Genomic DNA, 7,256 nt, shown 5'->3' on the forward strand with positions numbered 1-7,256 from the left:
GGCAAAAAAAATATCATGTTCATGGAGTTGATGAATGATGTATTAACTGTGCACAAATTCTATAAAACATGCCAGGCAGATTGACAAAACTTGGCAAAAATAATTCAATCCACAGAGTCAAATTATGCAATAAAAACAAACTGATGCTACTCAGACCGGTACATTTCACTTAAAAATAAAACAGAAATCTTCCTAGATTTCCAATCAATCATAGATTCCACTTGTTTTGGCCAAATTTTGGTCCCTCTCTAGTGCATGCAATACATGTGAATGTTTTCACAGTGATACAAATTTTGTTGTTATTCAGTTTTCCTGGGCACTGATCACATCTATTTATTTCCCAGGACTATGATAAAAATATATTTTAAAAATTACCATAGAGGATGTAGACTGGCCATTATCTTTAATAGGCTTTTTAGAGACACTAATTTATGCAGGAAAAATATGATGTGATATAGGATATTCTGTGCKCTGTCACATCATTACCTCCTTCAGTAGCAGCCGAATATTATTTCTCCATAACATTTAGTTGCTATGTTCATATGTTTGAAATGTTGAAAGAGGATATCTCCCTTTTGTTTAAACCAATGATTTCAGTGAAATTGTTGTGTATTTCCCAAAATATTCACTATCAAAGTCCCCAAAAAGTCAAAAGTCCCAAAACATTCATTATCAAAGTGACATTATTCAAGTTTAATTAAAATATCTGATTGAGCTGCACCATGTGATGTTAATATACTTTTCCCTTGTGTGCTGTATATATTAAATTATTATCATATGTATTCCATACTGAACATACCCCTCACAGGATTCTTGTCACTTAAAATCTGCCATGCCATCAGATTGAACAGCTTAGCATTAGATTTGTTTGTTTTGAACATCTTCCACTGTTTTTTGTTTTGGTTTGGTTTTTTAGTTTGCTGTGTGTAATTCAGACATCTCCAACAGCCTGCTCACTCGGTAGTAGCAAGAAAAACAGTACCGGTTAAGTTTGAGGGAGACATGGTCTCAGTCATGGACAAGTACGGGCTTTCTCAGCAGTGATAATAGGAGAAAGCCCAAACTACACAAAGCAAAAAAACAACCCCAAGTTTTTTAACGAGATGTATCGGCAGATTGAGCACCATATTCTCYTCTTTTTCATAGCTGCTATGACATGAAGTCCACAAACGAGGGGAAAATGATATTTTGGGTGAGTTTTTCCTCCTTTGGGATAGGCTGCAAGTAAGTAGATTTCTTCCCTCTTCCATCTTTGGGAACGTTTGAACAATTTTGGCTCAGAAACTCTGGAGATTTGAAACACCTCAAACTAAAGCAAGAAGATGGAGCATATGAGGATACAGTATGCTTAGCCAAGTTATAGAACAGGTTTTGAGAAAACCACCAGGTGATTAAGAATGAAGGAGGAGCAAGGAAATGTTAGCAGTGACACAGCTGGAGAAAAAATATCCCCAAGATTTTGAAACTTTGTATTTAAATTTTTCTTCCTTTTCAATTGCATGAACTTGTTCAGGAGTAGAGGGAGCTGTCACACAAAGAACAACATTTATAAGATTCTCACTCAACATATTTCATGAAAGAAATTAAGCAGGGACCTCGCTAATTACTCACAGTTCTTGGAAGAAGCTATATTGGCTTGCCTCCTGGTCCCACACATATTGCCTTTATTAGTCGTTATACAGCAAGTGAATCATAGATGACAGAGCTGGTTCTGGCTCTAATATTCTGAGGTTATCTGGTCCTATTTAGTGAAGTTCCCTAGAGATCCAGATGTCCCCATAGCCCCTATGACAGAGAAGAAGGAACAGAACTCATCCCAAACGGATTTCTGCTCTCTGATGTGCAGTTCTCTTCTCTCTGGCTAGGTAGCCTCAGTGCAACGAGAGGAAACAGAGATGGGTGGGCTTTGACAAGTCACCTCATTCACTCACTTCCTCCCGGACTKTGGCAGGATCGTGTGCACTTAAAGCATTACAGCATCATCTAAACAGAGTAAAAAAAAAGAAGCGTCTGAGGTTAATACGGAGAAGTGAAATAAGAGACTTCATATAACTTCAGATTTGTTTAGTCTTTTAATTGTTCTAAGGAAAAATCCAGATCTCCCCAATGTCAGAGAGTGCATGAAACAGAAAACATAGGCCTGGCCACTTGTAATGCTCTGGCACATTAGATCACTGCTCTCACTATAGATAAGCAAATTTCAAAGGGTGCTAGGTGTCATAAGGCCCTCCAACTRTTTTTGAGAATTCAGGGATGTTGTGAAGTGTTCACGATTTAAGAAACCACATCTTTAAAAGTGGTATTGAGAGGCTCAGTTTGGGCTCTTTATCATGTCTTACTACTGCCACTTGCCAGAAAGCAGCAGTGTGTGTTTACAGATTCACTCTGTCTTAAAAGGGAGTGTCGGCATTAACATTTCAGACCACTCTTTCCCTCAGTTTCTTTCTGTTCTTCACTAGTTATGCCTTTTTTAGCACAATGTCCTCAAAAGCAACATGGCAGCATGCATCCTTAAGACTTCCTYAGGCCAAGTGGAAATTATCCTGTGGCTAGGAAAAAATTCCAGTCAAGGAGAAGTTTATTTCAAGTTCTGTGGAAACCCGTATTTTTGAGTCTGGTAAACTGAACTTGTAAGCTTTTTGGAGAGTTTCAAAGCTAGATGTGTGAGAAGCACACTACTCCACTCCAAAAAGCACATGGAAAAGAGGCTGCTTTCAGATACCTAAAGCCTAAGTTCCTGGAGCGCATAGATTGGCTCTGGGCATCCTGATAGAGCTTAGCTCAAACGWAATTGCACTGGGGAGGAAGTGGCAGAAGGTAACGATAGAGAAAGGGGCTAGCGGCTTCTTTTTCTTCTAACCGTTAGCTTAAAGAAAAGGATGGTAGTACACAGAGCAATTTATAATTGAGGTCATAATCAGGCAAGACTGAGAAAGATTCATTCATATGTGCTGTGAGATACAGAGATAGTACTTCTGATGGGAACAGTCTTATCCATTTTAATGAAGTTCATTACTTGGAGTTGGCTGAAGTATTTACTGACGTCCAGGTCAGGATGTTGCCCTGTCTCAGCTAGAGACATATTTTAGAGCTGCTTTCAATAGTAGAGGTAAAGTACTGAAAAAAACAGAATGCAAATTACCACTTTTTAGAGTACTTCTCTGGCTTGAATCCACAATGTTAGAAAGAACTCCAAATTAAAAAGCAGGTGCAATATGTCTAAAGTCATTTAGGTGCCTAACTGTCTCTGCAAACAGTATGAGCTGTTAAAGAACTTGGCAAGTGTGATAAATCTTAAAAGGACATGATATTCTTATACATACCAGATCTTAAACCACTACCCAATATTGAAGGATATTGTTAAAATAGCTGCTATGATCTGTTCCAGAGGTGGCTGAATTATCACGCAGATAAGCTATACACTGAACTCCCTGCATCAGCAATGTGAGATTATATATTGTAATTCTCATTTAAAAAGAGAAAAACCATGGCTGTTGTTAAATGGCTGTTGTTAGGGCCCCACAACTGGGAATGCTTACATGCAGTGACTACAGCTGAGGTGGGGCCAGCCACATGGCGACTGAGGAGTCTCAAAGTCAGGAGTCTGCCACCAGGGTCAGAGCAGCCCAAGGCTCCRAATGGAAAGTGTGATCAGGAAAATGTTGAAATCGAGGCTACCCCAAACCAAAGGGCAAACCAAGAGCAAGGTCAAGAAATCAGTCAGTCAAGAAATCCGKCTCTACTAGAAGGCACAGTCCTGGATAAAGACAAGTCAAGATTATTGCAAGATGAAGCAGGTTAGTCAAGAGGTAGGAATAGAGTAGGAGATTTGGACACAGCCAGATAGGATACAAGGCAACGAAAGCAATTTGTGGAGTTGCCTCCTGTACCTGAAATCKAAACACGTAGCAGCCCTCAGCTAGCCAGGCTTATCAGGACACTGGCCTCGTAGGGGAGTGATTCAGCCCAGTTCCTGTTGACAGTGCTTGATTGCTTAGTCAGGGTTTGACAGAAGCTGATAYGTGTCTAACTCAAAGCACGTGATGAGTTTTATTCATTCGGTGTAGATACGGCCATTTACATGCAGGGAAAACGTGTGTAACRGAATCAATAGACTTCTCAAGTTTCTTCTCTTCCATCTTACAAAACTCTGTGTATCACATCTTGGGACAGGAGGGAAGTCGGGGTGTGGGATGAAGGAGTGCACCCTCTCTCAGGGCTCCTTTGGCTGCAGGACTGTGTAAAGTCCTTCTTGCTCTCCAAGACGTGTCCACAGATCAAGAAAATTTCTATAACAGCAGTGGCAGAGTCTTTTCCGTGAAGCAGATGGGCACCAATTGTTTGAGTTTCTTCTCAGCGAGAGACATAACAGGTCTGTAAACACGGATAACAGCCCTTCCTGAAATGTGGCCACATCAGAAGTTGAATGCAGCTATGAAATCTGTGCACAGATTCAAAGTAGGTATATGCTTCAGCAGCTTGCTGATTCGCAGGCTCTGTAATTCCAGGGGATGTTAGAAGGCTACACTATTAGCTTAACTAAGGCATACAGCAGAAGTCAGACTATCATGCTGTAGGGAAGATGCAGTAATATCAGTATGAATGTGCTTTATACAGATGTTGCTAGTCCGGTATAGGTACAAGAGTGAGGTTGTGTGGTTCAGGATACTTTTTACTAGCCTTACCGCTATCTGCAGCGTGTAACTGCTTTGGTTTTAAAAATCAAAACAAACCCCACACAGCTACTAAAGTAATTATTATGGCTTAAAATCATGGTGTAGACCAGAGCAAAGAATAAACATGCTGTATATTTTCTATGTCAGTTCAACACCTTTGGCAGTTCTCAGTAACGAAACTGTAAAGAAATAAAAGTGTTTTCAGATCCAAAATGTTATAATTACTACTAGATACGTGGAAGGAATATGTGTGAATAAGAAATGTTGGTAATTGATCAACTATAAAATATAACATTTCTGTTTTAAAAATAAGGCATGTGATGAGAAAACAAAAAATATTTATGAAGTCAAACGACTTTTAAATCTTTAAATTCCCCACATACCTTCTAGGATTATAGTAACCTGTGGAAGGTCATTATAGTTATAAAGGAAAAGATTAAATAAGCACTTAAGCAGACATAAATAAAACAGACAGGTTAAAAGCTATTAAATTGAACTAGACTAGAGGGAAACCTAATCAGCGCTATAAAGGAATCCAAACTAAAACAGAAGGAAGTCAACACAATGTTGGGAATGGATAATAGGACGTAGGCGATTTGGAAGTAAAAAATTGTGTGAAGTCCCAAGGCATTTTACTACCCAGAGAGTTCTTAGGCTACGAGGAGAAGCACAAAGAGTTCACTACAGTAAAATTACTAGAAGTTCAAAGTTTTCCCCCCTAAAAAACCACAAAAAGCGGAAAATAAAAGTTGTGTGGAGATGATAAGGTAATATGGTTGAAAACCAGTGACTCGAAGGAGAGCTACCTGAGGGAACGGCCGGCCACTCTGCTTGCTTCGGGAACGGCTCTCCGGGAGAGGGGGACCCAGCTACGCCCCCGCTAGGAAGGAACCAAAAGGAAGGAAAAGGGCTGAAGAAAGGATTTCAAAAGGGGGGTAAGCAAGGTTCAGGGGCAAGCATTCTTCCGAGGAAAATGTCTGCGATGGCAGGAAAGCACCACTTCTTAGCTTAGGAAACACTGAAAGAAAATAATCCAGTCATTTGGATCAGGAACATGCAGGAGGAAACACGGCTGCCGGGAAAGTGTCAGCGAGGTCTTGGAGCTAGGCTGGTTGCTGTGTCTGTGCCTGCTGGGTCACTGGTAGAAATGCAGCTTGGTCTCGAAGCTTGAAACTTCACTTCTCTGAGGGAAAAATAAGTAGGCAACATGTGAAGGAAAAATAAATAATAAAAAGAAACATGATCATTTTTTGGTTAGTTTTGTGTTCCAGAGGTGCAGCTCTACTGAATTCAGTGAGGGATAAACTCAGTGATAAAGCTGGAAAATGAGGGGTGGATTATACCCCAAGCGTGGATATTTCTAAATATCTCTGTTTTTTTATATTTCTCAATATTTCTATTTTTATTTTTCTGACTTTCGCCTGAACAAAAAATAAACAAGAACATTTTGTTAACGAGATCTCTATGCTCAAGAGACAAAAGTATGCATGCTTTCTACAAAGTGTGCTTGCGTGAATCAAAATTAAAAATGTTATGGAGGTCGATATTTAAAAATTTACATGCTGTTGCCATGCAAAGGTATCTCAGCAACTCCATTCTCTATGTTTCAAGTATTCCAGTCTGCCAAATTGGGATAAATGTTGACTTTTAATGGCAACTGATGTACCATTAGGCAGGCATAGACGTTACTTAATTCAACAGCATCAATCAAATGCAGGTCATTGCATTAATTAAGGGTGCATCTGTTACAACTGATCATTTTGTTCTCCCTAATTTTAATATGCAATTTTGCCAACATGTTTACTGGAAATATTACAACATCTTCCTGCACTAAGAAAACCCAAAGGGCCTATTTATCTGGTTCAGCTGTACTCTTGTTTAAATAGAGGGTTACATGGAAAGCAAAGGACTGCCGTTTCCCCCAGAAGACAGGTTTAAGATTTGACTTTGGACTTCTGCAAATCCGAGGGTGAGAAAGAACGCTTTTCTACAAGCCCCTTAAGTCATCCTGAGCAGAACGACTTGCAGCAGCAAAGATGCCCCAAGAAGCAGCAGTCACAGTTGCTGTGCTTTAATAACCCTAGACTCAGGAAGAGTGGGCTTAGCATCCTGATCTTATTTTCTGTGCATGCCGTGATTTGATGTGGATTTAACAGAAGTAGGGCTAGGAACCCAAACAGCGCAGGGAACTCAAAACTAAACTTAGGCAAAGAATGCTTTGTCCGACTGCAGATTTAGCCCTCAGGTGATCAGGCTCTGCATGCTTTTGATTTTACTAGCTAGGGGTATTTAAAAAAGTGCTCAGAGAACAAACGCATCTGAGCATTGGGCATGACACAGAATGTCACGAACGCTTAGGGCTGCGGGTCCCTCCGCCGGAGGAGCTCTGAAGGCAATGAGTGTTTCTTGTCAGTTCGAGGGTGAGAATGTCCTTGCATAAACAAAAGCCTCGGGATTGGACGTCTTATTAGGGAAGCGGGGGGGGCGGGAAGGGCTAGATCTGCCCACCAGGTTGTAAATCTGCAGGCTGGCAGGGAGGGGAAGAGCAGCCGCGAGCGCAGCGCAGCGCAGCGCAGCGCG

This window comes from Rhea americana, unplaced genomic scaffold (genome assembly GCF_003343005.1).
Source record: "Rhea americana isolate MKP2758 unplaced genomic scaffold, rheAme1 scaffold_137, whole genome shotgun sequence".
NCBI classification, from domain to species: Eukaryota; Metazoa; Chordata; class Aves; order Rheiformes; family Rheidae; genus Rhea; species Rhea americana.